The 9,652-nt window shown below is 49.0% G+C and overlaps 1 long non-coding RNA gene across 1 annotated transcript; it reads right to left on the bottom strand.

Moving 5' to 3' along the window:
* Positions 1–1,735: 1,735 nt before the first annotated feature.
* Positions 1,736–2,509, bottom strand: LOC123489595. The gene is made up of 4 exons (XR_006660563.1): positions 2,404–2,509; positions 2,077–2,189; positions 1,904–1,975; positions 1,736–1,812 (listed from the first exon to the last, which is right to left on the bottom strand). It is a non-coding gene; the product is annotated as an uncharacterized LOC123489595 (long non-coding RNA).
* Between the last annotated feature and the right edge of the window lie 7,143 nt (positions 2,510–9,652).

The following is a 9,652-nucleotide window of genomic DNA, read 5'->3' as shown; positions in this document are numbered from 1 at the left end:
TGAACCCACCAGGTTGCTAAAGTAAACAGAGGAGGAGAGAAGAGAAATTGAAGTGAAATTGCTAATAGACAGACATCTAAACATTTACCAGCGAGATGCTACTTACCACCATCAGGGATTTCTGAGCTGTCATCATCCGAAACAGCACCAGCTCAAAAAGGACATCTATCAGGTTAACATGATGGATCTAGGACAAGAAAACACGTTTGGAGAAAATAGGAATGATTTCAAATAGATCAGCTACTGTGCCGTATAAAAGACATGCATGTGGAAGAACTCAAAGTGAGACTTGAAAGAGTTAATTAACTCACATTTGCCTCAGCCAGCTCCCTCTCAATGTCAATCTGCTTGGAGGGGTCACTCAGGTAGTCCACAAAGTCGTTACAGGCACGGATGAATTCGGCCTCGTCCTATCATAAAGCAAAGAGCAGTGATGTTAGTGCACAGAACACATTTCACACCGAGGACGTTCTCTTTCCCTTGAAGGACAATGAGTTAGTGAGCTACCATCTAGTGGACCTGAACCAGTGCGCCCAGTAGGACCTTTCCCGCCACAAACAGATGGTTCCTACTCAGGGTGGAACCGAGCAGGGTCTAGAGAAGAGGGAAGAGTTAGGGTGAGACACCCATCTTACTCTAGGAGACAGACAGAACAGGAAGACACAGAGAGTCAAAGAAAAGTGGGTCCACTCACAGTAAAGGCCTGGCGCAGGGAGACGAGCCTCAGGCCGATGTCCTCCACTCTCTTGGTGGTAAGGTAGAGGCTGTGGAAGAGAGGGAATGGAGCATGTCAATGGGGAATAACAGCATTGTGACCACTATCCTTCAGCATCTGACAAGCTCAGACTATACACACATTTAGAGGGACTCACTTTAGCAGAGGAACCTCCCTCTCCTCAGGCAGCAGGTCCTCCTCCCAGCCCTACAATAACAGAACAATTATTCAACATCAGTGACCAATGTAATGACATGACAAACAATGGGTAAATCGAAGGGTCTTAATGCTACTAGTCAATAGTATGTGTGTGTGTAACATCTGACCTCATAGCAGTTGTGGCCCTCAGGCTCTGGCTCAGTGAACTGCTGAGTGGTGGCGTAGAGACGGAGGCAGCCTCCGACCACGCCGAGGAGGAGAGCAGCCCATCCAGCCCCATGTGGAGAGTGGCGTACACCACCGAGACATCAGTTTGCTGCTCAAAACACACACACACACAACACACGTTAATAGAAAACAGACCATATCTAATGGAAAATGCCCTGTAATTTCTATTCTATATACATAGGAAATTGTTTATTTACCTGGTAGCAGCCATGCGTCACGGCCACAGACGTCTCGTGGCGGAGGTGAGACGCATACTGGGTCACCCTGCCAGCCACATACTGACAGAGAGAAACGACATGTTAAGGCCAAACGGAATAAGTGAAGAAAATCTAATGCTAATTCAGTAGTATTTACATCTTACCTGGATCCAAGAGATGGACTGCACCTTGGTGGCACAGTAGGGGATGCCCTCTGGACTAAGTCTGTGTGTCTCCTTGGAGATGGCCCACACCAGTTGAGTCTCCAGGCCTCGAACCCTACTCGCATGGTGCATCCTCACCACCACCTGCTGTGGAGTGAAACAACATCAACAAAACAACATCAGCCATCGCTGTAACATATTTCCATCAAGATCACATGACACTGACGATGTAGATTAGGATTAGGTAGTGACAAAGACACATACCTGGGATCCCCCCACGCATGTAGGTGATAATGGGGCTGATGAACTGGAAAGTTCTCCAAGCTTTAACCACCGGACCTGCATTGTTCTGCACAAGAGGGGGTTGACATTACAATACATTCAGGTTAGAAACAGCAAACATTGCAACAGTGATGTGACTGTGTGTGTGGGTCTCTTACCCTGATCACAACAGGCCCACAGTACAGGGAGCTAAACCTAATCGGTATCAACTGCCAATTACCAGTGGCCTCCTAAAGCAGAAAGCAGACAACAAAGATTTTTAGAATGTCAAAGTGACAGAAATTGAATATCTGGGATACTTTTCAAACATTAAACTTTCTGAAAATTGTACCTCAAGGATAGTCGGCACATCTGGCACCTCCTCAAGGATGGCTGGCAGCAGTGGTACATCCAGCACATCATCCAATGGCACAACCAACTGGACCTCATCCAGGACAGTTGATTCTAAAATTAGGAACATTGGAATACAAACAAACAAATGTTAGGATGTAAAACGTAGCGAGCTAGCTAGTACTACTAGTTCAAAAGTGCATCTCTTAGCAAAAGTCACTAAAGTCAACGTTAGCTTGCAAGTATGGATTACAGAAATACACAACATTTCACAAATTACATTTATATTGTTAAATGTGGTAAAATAAGAAGTTTAAACTCAACATACCCTCGATGTCTCTGTCCACCTCCCGACGATTGCGAACCCTGCAAAACGGAAAAAGACAACAAAAACAACCCACAAATGAATTTGAACAACCTGTCGACGCAGTAGACCGCCGCACGTCCACGCACTCTCTCCGCCAATTTTGAAAAGCACCCAGGCATTTTCCAGTCGATCTTTCAGTCTCAGGTCTCAAAAATCTGTCATGTTTGTTGTTGTTGAACAGCAAACTGAAGGTGTTGTTGTTTTCGAACAGAAAACGTTCAATAGAACGCCGAGATGTTCTATCGGTTCGATGTCTCTTGGCAACACATATTTTAGAAAATTGTTGTTTACAAAATTGACAGCTGTGTTGCCATAGAAATGAGTTTGGAACTCTATGCTTACCATTAGAATTCTATAAAAATTCCATTCCTACTCATCATTCTAATTCTATTGACCCTATTTTGTCACCAGAGGATTTCCTATGTTGTTGGTATAATATAAAACAAAATACCAAATGTTATTTTTTAAGTCACTATCTAGGTCAATGGCCCATTGAAATGTTTTAGCATGTTTCATGGAAGTTGTTGTTGAACTTCTGAAAGTCTAGGCTTTGACTCAGTGGATAATAAAGTATTGTGGAGCACAGACAACCCGGTTTAAAATATATTGACCAAATTCAGACAAGGGGGGCAAAGCCACAGCCCACTGAGGTAGGAGAGCACTGAAGTATCTGCATAATAATAATCCATATCTCTTTTATAAACAGGATAGTATCATTGATTATATAAAAGTGCATGTATGAATAAGTCTGATTGACCTTTTTCATGGCAGGTTCACCTTCTGAAGCCGGACGAGGTTCCCAAAGCGTGCTGCGCACCCACCAAGCTCAGTCCCATCTCCGTACTCTTCTACGACGACAACAACAATGTGATCCTAAAGAAGCATCGTAACATGGTGGTCAAGACTTGTGGATGCCTGTGACACCTGTGGTAGCCCATATATTCTACATCATTTTTATAAACTTGACTACCATTGTTCCAAAAGATACAAACGGGGTAATATACCTTGCAGCCAGCAGTTGATAGCAATAATCTGGCAATATGTGTATAAATAGTATGTATCTACACTGAACAAAATATAAACGCAACAATTTCAAAGATTTACTGTGTTACAGTTCATATAAGGAAATCAGTCAATTAAAATATATTCTTTAGGCCCTAATCTATGGATTTAACATGACTGAGAATGCAGATGTGCATCTGTTGGTCACAGATACATTTTTAAATAAAGATAGGTGCGTGGATCAGAAAACCAGTCAGTATCTGGTGTGACCACCATTTGCCTCATGCAGCGGGACACATTTCCTTAGCATAGAGTTGATCAAGCTGTTGATTGAGGCCTGTAGAATGTTGACCCACTCCTCTTCGATGGTTTTGCGAAGTTGCTGGATACTGGCAGGAACTGGAACACGCTGTCATGCACGTCGATCCAGAGCATTCCAAACATGCTCAATGGGTGAGATGTCTTGTGAATATGCAGGCCATGGAAGAATTGTGACATTTTCAGCTCCCAGGAATTGTGTACAGATCCTTGCGACATGGGACTGTGCATTATCATGCTGAAATATGAGGTGATGGCAGCTGTTGAATGGCACAGCAATGGGCCTCAGGATCTCGTCACGGTATCTCTGTGCATTCAAATTGCCATCGATAAAATACAATTGTGTTTGTTGTCCGTAGCTTATGCCTGCCCATACTGTAATCCCACTGCCACCATGGGGCACTCTGTTCACAACATTGACATCAGCAAACCACTCGGCAACGCAACGCGAGATTCATCCGTGAAGAGCACACTTATTCAGCGTGCCAGGGGCCATCAAGGTGAGCATTTGCCCACTGAAGTCAGTTACGATGCCGAACTGCAGTCAGGTCAAGACCTTGGTGAGTACAACGAGCACGCAGATGGGCTTCCCTGCGACTTTTCTTACAGTGTGTGCAGATATTCTTCAGTTGTGCAATCCCACAGTTTCATCAGCTATCCAGGTGTCTGATCTCAGACGATCCCGCAGGTGAAGAAGCCGGATGTGGAGGGGGCTGGGCGTGGTTACACGTGGTCTGCGGTTGTGAGGCCAGTTGCACTTACGGCCAAATTCTCGAAAACGACATTGGAGCCGGCTTATGGTAGAGAAATGAACATTAAATTATCTTGCAACAGCTCTGGTGGCCATTCCTGCAGTCAGCATGCCAACTGCACGCTCCCTCAAAACTTGAGACATCTGTGACATTGTGTCGTGTGACAAAACTGCACATTTTAAAGTGGCCTTTTATTGTCCCCAGCACAAGGTGTGCTGTTTAATCAGCTTCTTGATATGCCACACCTGTCAGGTGGATGGATTATCTTGGCAAAGGAGAAATACTCACTAACAGGGATGTAAACAAATTGGTGCACCAATTCTGAGAGAAATAAGCTTTTTGTGCGAACTGAACATTTCTGGGATCTTTTATTTCAGCTCATGAAACATGGGACCAACACTTTACATGTTGCATTTATATTTTTGTTCAGTATAATATATTGATTATTTAGTGTGAGAAGGGTATATGAATAACACCTCCTTCATAAAGAAATCCTCAATTGAGATTTTCACATTGGACTTATAACCATACTTCACTCCTGATTAAACTATTCAAATCAACAGTAATTCAGATAATTACATCACCCTTTGTCATATATTCTATGTATCCAATCAAAGCTGTAAAGTACTGTGACATAAGTGCAATGCTAAATGTCTACCCTTTTGATGGCTATGTTGTCTTGTTGAACCATGAATTTCTCATTGTCTCTATTAGATGTACTACACATGGTTAAATTAAAAGCTAAATATATGGACTATATATGCGTGGCAAAAAAATGTGTGCATTTTTTTAAATTATACTTTTTAACCAGCATACAGTGGGGGAAATAAAGTATTTAGTCAGCCACCAATTGTGCAAGTTCTCCCACTTAAAAAGATGAGAGAGGCCTGTAATTTTCATCATAGGTACACGTCAACTATGACAGACAAATTGAGAATTTTTTTCTCCAGAAAATCACATTGTAGGATTTTTAATGAATTTATTTGCAAATTATGGTGGAAAATAAGTATTTGGTCACCTACAAACAAGCAAGATTTCTGGCTCTCACAGACCTGTAACTTCTTCTTTAAGAGGCTCCTCTGTCCTCCACTCGTTACCTGTATTAATGGCACCTTTTTGAACTTGTTATCAGTATAAAAGACACCCGTCCACAACCTCAAACAGTCACACTCCAAACTCCACTATGGCCAAGACCAAAGAGCTGTCAAAGGACACCAGAAACAAAATTGTAGACCTGCACCAGGCTGGGAAGACTGAATCTGCAATAGGTAAGCAGCTTGGTTTGAAGAAATCAACTGTGGGAGCAATTATTAGGAAATGGAAGACATACAAGACCACTGATAATCTCCCTCGATCTGGGGCTCCACGCAAGTTCTCACCCCGTGGGGTCAAAATGATCACAAGAACGGTGAGCAAAAATCCCAGAACCACATGGGGGGGACCTAGTGAATGACCTGCAGAGAGCTGGGACCAAAGTAACAAAGCCTACCATCAGTAACACACTACGCCGCCAGGGACTCAAATCCTGCAGTGCCAGACGTGTCCCCCCTGCTTAAGCCAGTACATGTCCAGGCCCCTCTGAAGTTTGCTAGAGTGCATTTGGATGATCCAGAAGAGGATTGGGAGAATGTCATATGGTCAGATGAAACCAAAATAGAACTTTTTGGTAAAAACTCAACTTCGTCGTGTTTGGAGGACAAAGAATGCTGAGTTGCATCCAAAGAACACCATACCTACTGTGAAGCATGGGGGCTGGAAACATCATGCTTTGGGGCTGTTTTTCTGCAAAGGGACCAGGACGACTGATCCGTGTAAAGGAAAGAATTAATGGGGCCAGGTATTGTGAGATTTTGAGTGAAAATCTCCTTCCATCAGCAAGGGCATTGAAGATGAAACGTGGCTGGGTCTTTCAGCATGACAATGACAATGATCCCAAACACACCGCCCTGGCAACGAAGGAGTGGCTTCGTAAGAAGCATTTCAAGGTCCTGGAGTGGCCTAGCCAGTCTCCAGATCTCAACCCCATAGAAAATCTTTGGAGGGAGTTGAAAGTCCGTGTTGCCCAGCGACAGCCCCAAAACGTCACTGCTCTAGAGGAGAACTGCATGGAGGAATGAGCCAAAATACCAGCAACAGTGTGTGAAAACCTTGCGAAGACTTACAGAAAACGTTTGACCTGTGTCATTGCCAACAAAGGGTATAACAAAGTATTGAGAAACGTTTGTTATTGACCAAATACTTATTTTCCACCATAATTTGCAAATAAATTCATTAAAAATCCTACAATGTGATTTTTCTGGATTTTTTTCCTCATTTTTGTCTGTCATAGTTGACGTGTGTCACGATCGTTAGAGTGAGTAGACCAAGGCGCAGCGTGAGATTTGTACATCTTATTTAATTAAGTGCACACACAATAAAAAAAACAACAAACGATACGTGAAGTCCACGGTACAAACACAAAACCAACTGGAACAAGATCCCACAACTATTGTGGGAAAAACAGCCTCTATAAATATTGCTCCAATCAGAGACAACCAGCAACAGCTGACACTCGTTGCCTCTGATTGGGAACCACTCTGGCCAACACAGAATAATCCCCGCGTGAGCGCTCCTGATCCGGTCCCGCTGGCTGGAGCTGGACTGGACATCGTAGGAGCGGATTGCTTAAGCTCCGGTCGTGGAGCAGCTGACCGGAACTTGACCAGGCACCGGTGACCCGGCACGGGTTGTGCCGACTGACGCACGCGCACCCCTGGCTTGGTGCGTGGAGCAGGAACGACCGGACCGGCTGACGATCGCACTCCCTGGCTTGCGTGAGCAGGAACGGGCCGGACCGGTTGGACGATGCGCACTCCGGCTTGTGTGCGTGGAGCAGCAACGGCCGGACCGGGCTGACGATGCGCACCCCTGCCTTGGTGCGTGGCAGGAACGGGCCGGACCGGGTGACGATGCGCACTGGCTTGGTGCGTGAGCAGGAACGGGCCGGACCGGGCTGACGACTCGCACCCTGGCTTGGTGTGTGGAGCAGGAAGCAGGCCGGACCGGGCTGGCGACGCACACCGTAGGCTTGGTGCGAGGAGCAGGAACAGGCCGGGCCGGGCTGACGCGCACCGGCGGCGTGGAGCAGGAACAGGCCGGGCCGGGCTGGCGACGCACACCGTAGGCTTGGTGCGAGGAGCAGGAACAGACCGGGTCGGGCTGGCGACGCGCACTGTAGGCTTGGTGCGAGGAGCAGGAACAGGCCGGGCCGGGCTGGCGACGCGCACCGTAGGCTTGGTGCGAGGAGCAGGAACAGGCCGGGCCGGTGGCGACCAGCACCGTAGTCTTGGTGCGAGGAGCAGGAACAGGCCGGGCCGGGCTGGCGACGCACACCGTAGGCTTGGTCTGCGAGGAGCAGGAACAGGCCGGGCCGGGCTGGCGCGCGCACCGAGGCTTGGTGCGAGGAGCAGGAACAGGCCGGGCCGGGCTGGCGACGCGCACCGTAGGCTTGGTGCGAGGACAGGAACAGGCCGGGCCGGGCTGGCGACGCACACCGTAGGCTTGGTGCGAGGAGCAGGAACAGGCCGGGCCGGGCTGGCGACGCACACCGTAGGCTTGGTGCGAGGAACAGGAACAGGCCGGACCGTACGGGAACACACACCACTGGCCTTAAACGGGGATCAGGAACGGGCCGGACCGGACTGGCAATACACCTCAGTACCTCTCGCCGTGCCTCTACAACTTCCTTCCCTCCTCTCACCATGGCTCCCGTAACCCGGTGGCCTTCTCTCCTCGTCTCCCATTTCGCCCCTGTGGCAGCCTCCTGCTGCCCAGTCGCCCATGCCGTGTGCCCCCCTAAAAATGTTCTGGGGTTGCCTCTCGTCCGTCCGACGACGACACTGTTGACGCCGTTGCTCCTCTCTCGCCAGGGCCTTAATCTTAGCCCATGGCCCTTTGCCCCAGCATGTCCTCCCAGGACCACGCGATTTGCCCACCTGGGCCATCGCCAACCTCTCCAGCTCCTTTCCCGGCGCTTCCTCCCATGTCCAGGCCGCTGCTCCTGGACACGCTGCTTGGTCCTGGTATGGTGGGATCTTCTGTCACGATCGTTAGAGTGAGTAGACCAGCAGCGTGGAGATTTGTACATCTTATTTAATTAAGTGCACACACAATAAACAAAACAACAAACGATACGTGAAGTCCACGGTACAAACACAAAACCAACTGGAACAAGATCCCACAACTATTGTGGGAAAACAGCCTCTATAAATATGGCTCGAATCAGAGACAACCAGCAACAGCTGACACTCGTTGCCTCTGATTGGGAACCACTCTGGCCAACACAGAAATACAATGCATAGAATATACACACCCTGGCTCAAATTTAGAGTCCCCAGAGCCAGGGTGTGACAGACTTCCCCTAAAGGCGCGGACTGCGAACGCGCCTAAACATAAACAAACCAGGGGAGGGCTGGGTGGGCATCTCCTCCTCGGAGGCGGTTCCGGCTCGGGGCTTGCCCACCACCCTCCAATAATCCCCGTAGCGCCCTGATCCGGTCCCACTGGCTGGAGCTGGACTGGACATCGAGGAGAGCGGATTGCTTAAGCTCCGGTGTGGAGCAGCTGACCGAACTTGACCAGGCACCGGGTGACCCAGGCACGGGTTGTGCCGACTGACGCGCCGCACCTCTGGCTTGTGCGTGGAGCAAGGAACGGACCGGACCGGGTGACGATCGCGCACTCGGCTGGTGCGTGGAGCAGGAACGGGCCGGACGGGCTGACGATGCGCACCCCTGGCTTGGTGCGTGGAGCAGCAACGGGCCGGACCGGCTGACGATGCGCACACCCCTGCCTTGGTGCGTGGAGCAGGGAACGGGCGACCGGCTGACGATCGCACCCCTGGCTTGGTGCGTGGAGCAGGAACGGGCGGACCGGCTGACGACTCGCACCCTGGCTTGGTGTGTGGAGCAGAACAGGCCGGACCGGGCTGGCGACGCACACCGTAGGCTTGGTGCGAGGAGCAGGAACAGGCGGGCCGGGCTGACGATGCGCACCCTGGCTTGGTGCGTGGAGCAGGAACAGGCCGGGCCGGGCTGGCGAACGCACACCGAGGCTTGGTGCGAGGAGCAGGAACAGACCGGTCGGGCTGGCGACGCGCA

This window comes from Coregonus clupeaformis, unplaced genomic scaffold (assembly GCF_020615455.1).
Source record: "Coregonus clupeaformis isolate EN_2021a unplaced genomic scaffold, ASM2061545v1 scaf3038, whole genome shotgun sequence".
Classification (NCBI taxonomy): domain Eukaryota; kingdom Metazoa; phylum Chordata; class Actinopteri; order Salmoniformes; family Salmonidae; genus Coregonus; species Coregonus clupeaformis.
This window is presented reverse-complemented; position numbering and strand designations above follow the sequence as displayed.